The 15,214-nt window shown below is 41.7% G+C and overlaps 1 protein-coding gene across 1 annotated transcript in view; it reads left to right on the forward strand.

The window, feature by feature from the left end:
* The window catches only part of LOC149237810 (uncharacterized), a 273,154-nt gene that overhangs the window by 154,718 nt on the left and 103,222 nt on the right, over positions 1-15,214 (forward strand). The window lies entirely within an intron of this gene.

Genomic DNA, 15,214 nt, shown 5'->3' on the forward strand with positions numbered 1-15,214 from the left:
TGAAGAAAGGAATGACATGACAGAATAAGAAAGAAAGTGATCGATGGTCGTTGCCCTACAAGGAAGAAGCTTAACTGAATTTCATGACATCAAGGAAAGAAGTTGATCAAGTAACTGAAGGACCCACGAAAAAGAAGTTGTTGATGAAAGGAGAATCCCTAATTAAGAGGGAGCTTGGATTGAGTCACCCCTGATTAAAAAGGAGTGATAGATGTGTTTTTCCATTTCATGTGTCATGCACTAGACCAAGACTAACAACCATAAGTCTTAGTGAAGGCCATGAATGGAAATGTAGACACATGAGAGACACAACATTCTTGTCTTCATCTGGGAAGAAAGAATGGAGGATTGGGTAATCATCTAGCATCCGATGCTCTTTGAGGATGTGTAGGGCATCCAAGACAAGAGTAGGCAAGAGGATCGATATTCTTTGAGGGCTGGGAACTTCTTGTAACATTATTTGTTTTGATAAGTTAGATGTTTGAGATTAAAAAAAAATATAAAAAAATATTGTAAAAAAGGGATAAAAGAAAAAAAAATACAAAAATAGAAAAGAAAAAGAAAAAGAAAATAGAAAATAGAAAATAATGAAAATCCCAAAGAATAAAGGGTGCTAGTTTAAATGTCGCTCATTTATTTATTAATTGTGTTTAATTTATTGTAAGCATGATTAGAATAAATTTTATTTAAAGTTTGTGTAAATAAATAACGACATGGCTTTTGTCATTTCTCGTTAAAGTTCTCGAAGTCTTCGATGGGTGAAGATCCCGAGCGTGGGGATTAATGGCTCTGTAGCCACTCCGCACCCCCCCTAGCCCCTCCGATGTTTAATCAACGGCGGTGCAGGGGTGTGAAAAAGTGGTCCACCCCAAACCACCTTTGCCACGTGCCCTCCACACAGCTACTCCGCACCCCCGCACTCCAAAACCACATACCACCCGAAATCCACCCTTCCACATCCAACCGACCATTACACCTCCGCTCTCGCTGTTTTCAAACAAAACCTCGTCCACTCTTTTTCCGCCACTTGTCACTCCCTCATACGTCGATTCCGAAACCCGTTAAAATCCCATTACAAATAAATGCTTCTCCCGCGCCATTTAACGAGTATTACCCAATAAAAGTTTTCACCGACCAAAGGCCCTTTTAATTTGTTTTCTTTGCAGTTGATTGGCTAACCATCGTCCCTTGCCTTGCCGAACCAGAATTCAATCAATTGCGACCAGTACTAGGCCAAACAACTGCCCAAGTTATCAACAAAAATTTGCACACACTGCTACTTATCAGTCAACAAGAAATTCATTAATTTTCCGAGTAATTGCAGTCGTTTTCACCCCTTTTTTTAGTCATGGCTTCTAAAAAGAAATCTAATGTTATGGAAAACCCCATGTTGCCCCCTACCATTGATTTAGATCATCAACCTTTAGTTGACCAATACTTTAAAATTGCTGAAACCAACTATGAGTTCGATCTCTATGAACTCCACAGTTGGTTAAAACAGAAATTCATTGACCAAAGTGATGAAATAAACCTTTGGCAGTCCTCCTTACCCCAGTTCAGCATTCCACAGACCCACCATTTCCCAGATTTTGTTGTATGGTGTCATGATAGGTATATTCCCACTCAAAGAACAATGGTTTCTAAAAACAATGAAGTTCTCTTTACCATTACTACCGAGTCAATCAACCAAATGCTGCAGATTCAAAACACTGAACCCTTGCATCCATTTTCTCCAAAATCCCTCATGAACATTTACAAAAATCTTGACTTTCCTAGAGAGCCAAAAATTTTGAAACCCTTTTACCAGAAGATGCCCAATTAACTAAAACCAACCCACCTTATCAGTCATCTATGTTTCTAGAAATGGCCAAGCAAATTATATCCATTGCCTCATGTCTGTTAGGTTATCATTCTAATCAGTGGATCGATGAGGTCTTAATAGGTTTTCTGTCAGTTTTCTCAACAAATGAAAAGCCTTCTCTAAATTTCAATTACCGTGGATAATTAGCAGAGTCAATTCACGATCAGTTCATGAAATTGCCTATAGAAGGAGTGTTCAAGTATGATTCTATTTTAGTATACTTGTTTTTGTTTAATCAATCAGAAAGGTTTTCTTTTCCCCTACAAAAGATAGACAGTCAAGGGAATCCACACTCGATCATCCATTGGACTTCCTTGGCGAGGAAGAACACCACTGAATTCACATTCAATGATTTTGTAGATCAATTCCTATATGTTGCTACATGTTTATTCAACAGTGATGCAAAACCAAGAATTGGGACAGAGATCAGGAAAATCCTTTATCTCAATGAACAGACCAAAATGGGAGATTGGTATTTATACCAAAATTATACATAGATTATGATATATGGATATGAGCTTCCCCATTCAAATTACCTAAATTTGTGCCTATTCCTATATTGGCATTAGATAATATCAGACAAATGATTAACATGTATCAACTACACTTTGTTGCAGCAAAGAAAAAGGCTCAGTTTAAGATTATAGGGCCATTTATTTGTAATGCTATAGCAGTAGACAAGGAAGCAAAAGATCTCTTTAGACAGATGAACTTTAAGCTTAGTTTCACCTGGTCTTATGATCCCCTAGGAGTAATTTCAAAACTAAGGGTAGAACAAAAAACTACCCCATATACTCATACTTGCAGGCTCGAGATAGAACAATTTATGAACCAGGATGAATCACAGGAAAACACACTTCAGGAAGCAGAGGAACAAGTTATAACATCTACATCATCACAAACTCCCCTAAGAGAAGAAAAACAGGATAAAAGGCCCAGAGATAGTGCTTCTCCCATGGAAACAACAACTTCAGCTAAGGAATTTAAATTTTACAGTAAAAGGCAGAAGACAACTAGTACAAGTGATACACATTTAGAAGATGCTACACAACAATGCCCAATTATCCTAACAGGCCCATTCATATCATCATCTTCTAGTATAAAAGAAATGGTTATAAGCTCTCCTTTGTCTTCATCCAGCCCAAATGTGTCATCATCTTAGACAGGAGAATTGCAACAGAATCAGAAAGAGAAGAGTATCTTACCAGTTTACAAAGAAATCAAGTAGAGGAATGAAGCTTTGAAGGCTTCCACCTACACAGTTTTGGAAGCAGACATCATCTACTCAACACAGGCTACTTTCTGCCTTTGACACTGAGAAGGGAAAGATGCAAATAGCCTTTCTAGAGCCCAAAGTCACTCATCCTAGGAGTGATGATGATTATACCAAGTCTATTTTTACTTTTGATAGAAATTTGATTCATTCTATTGACTGGTAAAATGATATATTCTTCCCTTACAAGTTCAGTTATGGCAACATCTAAACTTCAACAGTCATTAGACAATGTACAATCTCAGTTAAAGTTAGAAAAAGTTTCTTCTTTAGCAAAAGATACCAAGATCAAATCCTTAGAGGATTTAGTGATAAAGTTGGGATATGATCCCACATATGTAAAAGCAGCAGAAGAACTTATCAAGACTAAAAATGCAGACATAGTTGCTCTAAGAAAACAACTTAAGCTGCCATCTACAGAAGATCCACAAGCTAAAGAGATAGGTCAGCTAGAAATGGAGAAAGAAAATATGTTCAAGATCATAATTGAACAAAATGTGCAGATAGAGAAAATGGACACTGAGATTGAAAAGATTCTAAAGGAAAAAGAACAATAGGGAATCCCAACATTTGATAGAACACCAACATCTACATCAGCCACTACAACAGTAGAGGGGACTACATCTACTGATCCAACAACAGAGCTGGCAAAGGCTATGGAAGATTTGTCAATTAAGGGGCAAGAGGTCAAAAAACTAAGGAGTCAGCTTAACAATTTACAAGAACAGAAACTAAAGATTGATAATGCTTATTTAGTTGAGTTGCAGAATTCATACAAGCTGACACAAAGAGTTCAATTCCTAGAAAGCCAATCTGTTATGATTGATACTATCACACAGGCTAGAGAATGTATTTGGATCCAGATAAATGAAGCCATCACTAAGATATGGCCTTCAATTGAAATAATATTTGAGTAGGATGAACTAGTACAGAGGGAAAGCAAGCCATAGCAGATGTAAAGAAATATTTGGCTTCAAAGCCAGGAAGAGCACATGCATTGATAAGGGTTTTGAATTCCAAAACCAAAGATGAATTGGAGGAATATGATATAGAAGACAGGACAGAGACCATACTGGAAGTGAGAAGAGTTCTCACTAAGAAGAATTTGATGCTGCATATGGAAAATAAGTGCCATAAACTCGAATCAAGTATCCAGAGGTTTCACAGGAAATTTTTCAGTTTTACACCAAAAGGGATTCCCTGGATTACAGGGAGTTGCAGATAAATTAATTGATTTAGAAGAATATCAAACAAAATTATGTTCAATTGCCAATGATAAATCCAAGTTTGCAAAGATCAAAGGCACAATCATAGGTAAAGCGTTTATAGAAGGCCTCAGTTATGATTTACTCATCAAGCATGAGATAAATCATTTATTTGTGGTAAAACCAACTTTTCAAAAATATACTGAGGTAGATGAAACTTTTAGAAGATTAATCAAATACTAGATTCCAGATGAAGAAAGATGGGAAGAATTATGCAAGTTACTAAAGTAATGAGTCAACAACAATCATCAGCAGATTCAGCAACAGAATAGCAGGTTTATCAGCCACATCAGCACCAGAATCCTCAAACCTAGAGACAACAACTTCAACAATTTCATTTCCCTATATTTATGTACTATTTTTGTAGAAATAGATCTAGATATTTTTCCAATGTATCTAGATATTTTACTTTAGATAATTTGGGAACATTTTGTATAAATAATTCCCAATTCGAATTGTAAAGGGTTGCACCCTTGGGCTAAGTTTATTTGAAGTAGAATTACATGTATCTGAAGCTATCTGATATTAATAAAAGGATTCTGAATTTGTTTCAAACAACTTGTTATCTCTGGGAGTTTTTGTTGAAGTTTCTAAGTTTACTTATTTAGAAACCCTCCATGCACTTTATCTGATTTATTCCTACCTACTTGTTATTTTACTTAACAAGTTATTTAGTGCATGCTCAACATATTACAGATCATCAACTAAAGGAAACATAAACAATCACACCATATGACACCATTATTTTTGGACTAATGTCCCCAGAAAAGCCCAATGTGGGAAAACTGGTGCAACTATCTAAGGGTTTTCTTATTAAGTAATATCAGAGTACAATCTGGGTGCCGAAACTGGCCTACCCAACAGAGAATTGCCTTGGTAGTAATACCTCTCAGTTTTTGATGAATCTTTTGGCAGAAACCCCAGATAATCCTTCTGGCAGCTAACCAACACAAATCTGTCCCAGAAACCCCAGCATCAGCTTCTCTCTGGATTGCGTCGCCCCTCTCTGCCTCACGCTGGCCCTGTGTCACCCCGGATGGGTTTGCGTCAGTCCTGGGATGCCCTGCATCAGCGCTTTGGCCCTTTACGTCAACAACGCTGGCCTCTCTAAGGCTTTGCACAACTCCCAGCTGCGTCTGCGTGGCCCTGTGTGAGCCCTGGCTGGCTTTACGTCACTCTCCTTGGCTATTGCACTGCTCTCCCAGCACTATCTCTGCCTCTCTATCTCTCTGTACTCAAATGCCCCTCAGCTGCATCTCCTGATCACTAATTCTATCTCTCTTAGCAAACCCTGCTCTAGAGAATAGAATGATTGATCATAGAGAATAGAATGATTGATCACTCTGGCGTGTGTTCTCCAAGTGACCGTCAAGCCTCCTCTTATACTTTTCCTATTGACATCTCAACAGCCGAGATTAAGTCCCTAATCAATGGCTAAGATTAGTTCTGGCTTGATCCATGTCTTTTGGACCATTCTAACACAAATTCATATTAATACATATTAATATTTTATTTTCCCTAAGTTTAGACTTAGGGACTCCATTAAAAATATTAATTACTTTAATATCTCTTGATCTGTTTAGAATCTGCCCAAACCCTTTCTAGGTATTGGAGATCTCATGTGCCCCAACCTCTCCACCAAATTTCGTGGCTAGACCACATCCGTTGCTATCCCAAATCAACACTCCCTCTTAGCGAGGATTGTGCTCTAGCAATACTCCTCACTGAGTATTACTCTGATCATTCGACATTGGTACCTGTGCTGATGCTAGGCCTTCCTGCCCAACATCCTCTGCACTGCTACATCTTGTACTGCTGCCTATGGTTCTACCATTGCTGCATCTGTACAACAGCTCCCTCTGTATCCGTGCTGCTGCTGGTCCTTTCTACCAACACTGCATCCGCACTGTACCTCCTCTCATCATGCTGTATCGTGCTGCCCACTGTTGCACTGCAACTCAGTCACTGAGAAGTAAGTAACTGATCTCCCAATCTAACCTCCCTGTTGGGCTAGAGACACCCATTGATGTTGAAGCTCCCTCTACCGTTGACAAATGCTCCCTCTTTGACCTCTACGTTGCTGCAACAACTCCCTGCATCTCGCACCGTTGAACACCTCTCTATGCTATCCTGCACTGGTGCAACACTCCTGTGCCTTTCGCACTGCTACAGCCTGCTAGCCTCGCACTGTCTCGGGACTTCTGCATTGTAACTCTCTCTGTAGCTTCATCCGCATCCATCTCTACCCACATCAGCCAATCCTGCTACTCCTTGTTGGGGCTCTCGTGGCAAGGTCTAATCCAAGAGGCTGGGTACCTCGAGGATCATGCCCCTTATCGCCTGTAGTCCACCTGACTACAGCTTGATGTCTCCCCACTTCCGCTTAAGTGGCGCGTGTGCACTCATGGCATAGTCATCGTCTGTTAAAACTTCCTTCTTTGCCCGTGTTGACACTGCCTTAGTCTCGGAATACTCTCCCTTACTCTTCTTCCTTGGACACTGGGTCGCATAATGACCCAACTCCCCACAGTGGAAGCACTTGATCTTGGAGAGATATTTTCTTTTCCGCTTCTCCTGCTTTCCCTTAGATGCTTGGGCCACGTCTTCCTCCTCTTGCTTGACTTTGATCCCCTTGCTGCTGCTACTCGTCTTTGACTGCCATCTGATCTCTTCCTGGCGAAGCGCTGCCCACATCTCGTCCCAAGGTGGGAGAGTCCCTCCGCCCAATATACTTTGAAGTTTGGACAAATACCTCCTAGTTTCCTGAGACAGCATTCAGGGTTGTCCTCACCATCAACTCTTGATCCGGTGTCGCTTCTATAGCAGTCAACTGATCTCGGATCTCATTCAGTCCTCAGAGGAAGTTATCAATTGGTTCTCCCTTCTTCATCTGATATGACCTCAACTGATTCTCAAGCAACATTCTTCTCTGCACAGAAGTATGATGGTACAACTTCTTGAGAGCCTCCCACATCTCAAATGCCATATCCTTCTCGGCTATGTGACCCCATCAAGGATGATGCTCTTGGCCCTCACCATTGCGTCCTCGTACTTGTCATTATCATTGGGTTTGACTAGGATAGTTATTACCTTCAAGGCGAAGTTCTTGACACGATTCTTGTCAAGTATGGATAAGATTTTGGCCTTCCAGACTACGAAGTTCGACGTTCTGTCTAGTCTATCCTGGTTTCTTACTTTGTGTAGTGCAATGATGCTCCTCTACTTCCGTCTAGTCTATCCTGGTCCCTTATTTCGTGTAGTGCCATGATGATCCTCTACTTCCCTTTTGGAAGTTCTCTGTTCGACTCCTCTGAGTCTCTCCTTCCTGTTTGGAAGTTCTCTTTTGGACTTCCTCTGAGTCCTGATTTCCCTCTTGGAAATCCTTCTGCTGCTGTCAAAATGCCCCCTAATCTGATCGTCTTGTGCAACCACACCACTAATCCGGGTTCCTCGACTAGAAACCCTCGGTAGCAACTCCTCTGGCCTTGCTCTGTCAGGAACTGTTCTGACTACACTACCTCACCAGCTCCACTCTGCAATATTCCCGCAGCCTTCTAAACCCCAGCAACCTAAAGGTGAGAGTTCCTAGGCTCTGCACAATCCCGACACCAGCAACTCGGTCTCCTCAGCCAACTGCGTCAGCCCTCCCAGCTACTGCATGGCTCTGCATGAGGCTTCTTTTGCCTTCCTTAGCCTCTGCACTGCCTCTTCTCGGCTCACCCTTGATGACACAAGCACTGCATCACGCTTCCTTGTTGCTGCTCTGCTAGAAACAGCTTCTGTCACCTCAGGACAACTGTTTTCTGCTGCTATTGCTCCGCTCGGCTGATGTCCTTTAGTCCTCCTGTGATCTGCAATCACACTTTGATACCATGTTGAAGTTTCTAAGTTTACTTAGTTAGAAACCCTCCATGCACTTTATCTAATTTATTCCTACCTACTTGTTATTCTACTTAACAAGATATTTACAATGTAAATATTGAAAATAAACACTAGTGCATGCTACCCATATTACAGATCAACAACTAAAGGAAACAAAAACAACCACACCATATGACACCATTATTTTTGGACTAATGTCCCCGGAAAAACCCAATGTGGGAAAACCAGTGCAGCTATCTGAGGGTTTTCTTATTAAGCAATATTAGAGTACAATCTGGGTGCCGAAACTGGCCTACCCAACAGAGAATTTCCTTGGTAGTAATACCTCTCAGTTTCTGACAAATCTTCTAGCTGAAACCTCGAATAATCCTTTTGGCAGCTATTCAGCACAAATTTGTCCCAAAAACCCCAACACCAACCTCTCTCTGGACTGCGTCAGCCCCTCTGTTAAGATTAGGTATGTTCTATGCTAGAGCAATTTATTTACATTTTCACAGTTAGCAATCACATCAGCATTAAGATAAATTGCAGATAGAACATAAAATATAAATCGCAGAAGACAAGCCAAGGCAAGAGGACACAAGATATGGCGCGAGCCAGGGACAAACCCCACAATGTGTGGGGAAACCCTTTAATCAAATCTTCTTTTATCTTCAAAGTTCAGCACACAGAGAGAGAGAGAGAGAGTACAATTACAATAGAAGTCAACACTTTGACTTTCGATATCTATAGAGATCAGTTGAAGACATATTGCTTCAACTGATTCTCTAAGGTGACTTCTTCACCTATCTTAGAGCTACATCTCGTCCATTTGTTGCACCTTGCTATGTAGCACCATCACGCTATCCTTATGCTGCTCATACATCATGCTGCCCTGTTCATCAGTATGCTGCTCCTTACTTAACGTGCCCATTATGCCAGTGCTGTACCAAAGTATCACTGAGCGGTTCTCATTGATCCAAGAGAGGTTCCAGCATTGTTAGTGCAACCCTCTTGCCACTTGCATAGATTGACCACTGTTAAATCCATGCTATCTAAAGTTCTATGACAGCACTTAGTCACCGACTCACCATGAATATCGTATAACAGTCTTCATGACCTGTATATATATGTCTCCATGATTAGCACATAACTGTCTCCATGATCAGCGTATATGAGCAGCGTATAACTGTGGATAGATGTGATCCTCTTGACAGCAGTTAAGGCTCCTTTTAGAGCTTTATTATATAGCATATTAAGGCAACGTATTAAGCCTGTACTTGCAGAGATATATAATTTAGGACATGTATGACTGTGTATAATATCAGCGAATGGTTCACATTACCTTAAGCTGAGATGAACCCTTTTATGACTGCGGCTTGATGATAGTGGCACCCTTGTCTTGCTAACCAACGTATGTCAGCCCAGCGTATATAGATAAGACCATGATGCAGCGTATATACAAGATTGTCCAGTGATTAATTTATTGCCCAGCGTCTAGCATTTATATAAGTATATGATATGTATGCGTTCCAATGAATGTGTTTCATCCTTACCTACTTCCGAGGTGAACGTATAACAGCGTATCACATACACACATTGACTGTGTCTCATATATGATAAGACCTGCGTGGTATATCACCATGACTGCCCAGCGTATTTAGCGTATACCTGTACATGGATTTCAGAGAGCTTATTATATATGACTGCGTGTTCTTCTTTTGATACAACAGTTCCGTGTGTTGACTGCAGCTGCACCTCAGGACTGCGGCCTTCGTGACTGCAGCTCCATATGTTGACTGCGATTACACTCTATGCCTGCGGGCTGCAGCTTGACTGCAGCCTTTTATTGCTGCGGCCACCATCTATGTTACAGCGTGCTGTGTATACATATCTTCCTGACCTGTGCATATATTGTTGTGTATGTTGTTTCAATGACCAGCATATTAAGCTTCATGTTAACGCAGCTAGGACTCTTTCATTACTACGTTGGATCATCTTAAGGCATCATAGCAAATACTCTTAGCGTTTTCTCCTTCTCCAAAAACCCAGACGTGGAGAGGAGATCACCTAAAAAGTGTGTCTAAATGACATCAAATCCTCTTATATTTATACTAAAATGAGGATGATGAATAGACACGTCGGTTGGGCTTCTAGAGCCTACATAAGAGCTGGTCGGCTTGATAATAATTACATAAACAAAATAAATTCATATCTCCATAAATACTTATCGGAATCGGATGATCTTTGGATCAATCCTACACCTCTCGACGAGAGGGATCCAATAAAAATATCAGCTGCCATAAATAAGCTGACCCACATGGAGTTTGGCCCTAGTTGCCAATTTAACACTCCCTCTCAACTAGGGAGAACTCCATTCATTGATCCATAAGTCCGATTGTACTATCTCTGCCATCAGTGCCCTGCACTGTTCTGCCCAACTCTGCTCAGCTCTGCTGGCTCTGGTAGCTCTGCTCTGCTCAGCTCTGTTGGCTCTGGTAGCTCTGCTCTGCTTAGCTCTGCTGGCTCTGCTCAACTATGAAGAAGAAGAATTGATCGAGAATGATTCATATCATTCTCCACTAACCCGAAGTTAGTCTCAGAGTGCGTACCACTGGTCCCAGACCAGTCTCAACCGACCCGAAGTCAGCGTCATAGTATGTACGACTCTCACTGGTCCCAGACCAGTACTGCACTGACACGAAGTCAGTCTCGGAGTATGTACCACTGGTCCCAAACCAGTCTCAGTCGACCCGAAGTCAACATCATAGTATGTACAACTCCTACCACTGGTCCCAGACCAGTATCATTGATCCTAGATCAATGGAGGTCATCCTAACGTAGGGAGTACGGTAGATACAACAATGCGTCCATCGATATTACTATGGTCCCTAACTTCATTTTCCTACTCATTGATCAGATGAGAGGTACTTCCCATGAGTCCCAGACTGCATGGGTAGGATGCCTCGACAGGAGAACTTAATCAATCCTGTCCTCACAAGAGAACACATCAATCCTGCTACAATCGCCATGGAGAACACATCAATCCAGGCCTCACAGGAGAACTAATCATCCTGCTACACAAGAGAGCGTATCATCTTGTCCCACAAGAGAGCGAATCATCTTGTTCCAATACGCACCACTAGGGGAGGGTGAGTCACCCTGTGGTCGTATGTTGCTCCAGTAGAACTGCAAGCCCCCCAGAGCTCCCAGAGCTCAATGTATGCAACATGTAGGACCCTTTTACAAAGGTCTCACGATGACTCCAAGTCGTTCGGGAAAATCACAAATTTGATCTTTCCTCGGGGCTTTGTCCTGTACATCATGTCAGTGCGATGGAGCCTCCTTGATCATCGACTTACCATATCCCAGATAAGGCAGTATTTGATGTCTACCTGCTGGAGCAATTGTCGAATACGAGATTACTCAATAATCGAATCCCACCTCTAGTTGTCACAGAGAATCATAGTGGTATTCATCATGTGTACAAACAGCTCACTGAAGAGTTTCAACAACCAGACTGCCTCACAGAAGGCCATGCTATCAGCAATGTATTCTGCTCAGAGTCACCGACTTCTGCTTCCTGCTCATCCAGGATATCAAGGCAGATTCCAAAGAGAAACAGCACTGGCAAGTGCTCTAGTGATCCTCCATACTGCCTGCCCACTCATCATTCGAATAATCATGTGGTTTCATATTTCCACCAGTGTATCTCAATCCATGAGAGATTGTGCCCTGAAGATATCTCAGAAGATTCTTGACACCAATCCAATGAGGCTCAAATATGAGCTCACCATGCTAACTGCATCCCATATGTCTAGACGGAGATTCTCCAAGTACATCAATGTGAATGAGTTTATGAAACTCAAAGGCATTTCCCAAATCTGGTCCGACATCATTACCATATAACTTCTGAAAGTTAAGATCCTCAAGGCAGTCACAAGCTTGCAGCTTATCTTCTCACATTCAAAATCCAACTCCCTCTGTCTCCTATAAATGAGAGGGTCTGCACCTGTCAGACATAGGTGCCGGTACGAGAGGTTTATCATCCACAACCTTCGAGTAATGGTTTGGATCAGTTTCACTCCTAGTGAATATCAGCTGCATTAGACAGCTATCAATCCTCTCATACTATGCCTGAGGTGTTTTTCTTCAAGCCATAGAGGGCTTTCTTCCATCAAACGCCTCGGGTTGTTCCAAATCTGTGAACCTGCTGCATGAGGGGAAAGGTCCCCTTATAATATTTTCCTTCGATACATTTCAGACATGTACCTTCATGCTTCTTTTTGAATTCAGGCATCCTAGTCACCATCTGACTCACAGACCTCTAGTGCTGAGTCAATGGACATGGTCCCCAGTGGACTTCCTGCAACTTGATACAACCTGAACTCAAAACATCTTTAAAAGATCTATTTTCAAACACGTACCTTTCCATCGGTAAGTGCCACCCTGTAACCTTTGACTCCCATTTCTGAGATGGACATTAGGTTCGATCAGGTACATAAAAGAGATTTTGGGGTTCCTTGCTTTCCTGGAAGAGTCGACCATTTCCTTGATGACCTGCATTACCAGTCATTCTTTTAATCATTGAAGATGTCCCACGAATGATTTGTTATCTTCATCAAGAGATGTGTCTCTGCCATTCGAACACTCCTTCGCATAACGGCCGAACTTATTTCAACAAGGCATCCGCCTTTCCTTCCACCCTTAGATCCGAACTTCCCAATGAAGTGATCTTAAGATGGACCATCATAATCTTCCGCTGCGCCATTCTGATAACATTCTCTGCTTTGACTTCACCCTAGGTGAATTATGAGGAACCCATTGATCCTTCTATCTTGTCCCAACTGTCTTCGGTGATTGCTCTTTCACTCTTGCTTGGGCATTGTCTTCACCTCAGCTCTGAAACCATGTTAAGATTAGGTATGTTCTATGCTAGAGCAATTTATTTACATTTTCACAGTTAGCAATCACATCAGCGTTAAGATAAATTGCAGATAGAACATAAATATAAATCGCAGAAGACAAGCCAAGGCAAGAGGACACAAGATATGGCGCGAGCAAGGACAAACCCCACAATGTGTGGGGAAACCCTTTAATCAAATCTTCTTTTATCTTCAAAGTTCAGCACAGAGAGAGAGAGAGAGAGAGTACAATTACAATAGAAGTCAACACTTTGACTTTTGATATCTATAGAGATCAGTTGAAGACATATTGCTTCAACTGATTCTCTAAGGTGACTTCTTCACCTATCTTAGAGCTACATCTCGTCCATTTGCTGCACCTTGCTATGTAGCACCATCATGCTATCCTTATGCTGCTCATACATCATGCTGCCCTGTTCATCAGTATGCTGCTCCTTACTTAACGTGCCCATTATGCCAGTGCTGTACCAAAGTATCACTGAGCGGTTCTCATTGATCCAAGAGAGGTTCCAGCATTGTTAGTGCAACCCTCTTGCCACTTGCATAGATTGACCACTGTTAAATCCATGCTATCTAAAGTTCTTCTATGACAGCACTTAGTCACCGACTCACCATGAATAGCGTATAACAGTCTTCATGACCTGTATATATATGTCTCCATGATTAGCACATAACTGTCTCCATGATCAGCGTATATGAGCAGCGTATAACTGTGGATAGATGTGATCCTCTTGACAGCAGTTAAGGCTCCTTTTAGAGCTTTATTATATAGCATATTAAGGCAACGTATTAAGCCTATACTTGCAGAGATATATAATTTAGGACATGTATGACTGTGTATAATATCAGCGAATGGTTCACATTACCTTAAGCTGAGATGAACCCTTTTATGACTGCGGCTTGATGATAGTGGCACCCTTATCTTGCTAACCAACGTATGTCAGCCCAGCGTATATATATAAGACCATGATGCAGCGTATATATAAGACTGTCCAGTGATTAATTTATTGCCCAGCGTCTAGCATTTATATAAGTATATGATATGTATGCGTTCCAATGAATGTGTTTCATCCTTACCTACTTCCGAGGTGAACATATAACAGCGTATCACATACACACATTGACTGTGTCTCATATATGATAAGACCTGCGTGGCTTATCACCATGACTGCCCAGCATATTTAGCGTATACCTGTACATGGATTTCAGAGAGCTTATTATATATGACTGCGTGTTCTTCTTTTGATACAACAGTTCCGTGTGTTGACTGCAGCTGCACCTCAGGACTGCGGCCTTCGTGACTGCAGCTCCATATGTTGACTGCGATTACACTCTATGCCTGCGGGCTGCAGCTTGACTGTGGCCTTTTATTGCTGCGGCCACCATCTATGTTACAGCGTGCTGTGTATACATATCTTCCTGACCTGTGCATATATTGCTGTGTATGTTGTTTCAATGACCAGCATATTAAGCTTCATGTTACCGCGGCTAGGTATCTTCCATTACTACGTTGGATCATCTTAGGGCATCATAGCAAATACTCTTAGCGTTTTCTCCTTCTCCAAAAACCCAGACGTGGAGAGGAGATCACCTAAAGAGTGTGTCTAAATGACATCAAATCCTCTTATATTTATACTAAAATGAGGATGATGAATAGACACGTCGGTTGGGCTTCTAGAGCCTACATAAGAGCTGGTCGGCTTGATAATAATTACATAAACAAAATAAATTCATATCTCCATAAATACTTATCGGAATCGGATGATCTTTGGATCAATCCTACACCTCTCGACGAGAGGGATCCAATAAAAATATCAGCTGCCATAAATAAGCCGACCCACATGGAGTTTGGCCCTAGTTGCCAATTTAACACCCTCTTTGCCTCACACTGGCCCTGCATCACCCTGGATGGGTCTATGTCAGCCTTGGGATGCCCTGCATCAACAACGTTGGCCTCTCTGAGGCTCTGCGCAACTCTCGGCTGCCTCTGCATGGCCCTATGTGAGCCCTGGCTGGCTTTGCATCACTC

The sequence above is a fragment of the Pinus tabuliformis genome, chromosome 8, assembly GCF_031772625.1.
Source record: "Pinus tabuliformis cultivar Carrire ecotype Pingquan chromosome 8, CPIR1, whole genome shotgun sequence".
NCBI classification, from domain to species: Eukaryota; Viridiplantae; Streptophyta; class Pinopsida; order Pinales; family Pinaceae; genus Pinus; species Pinus tabuliformis.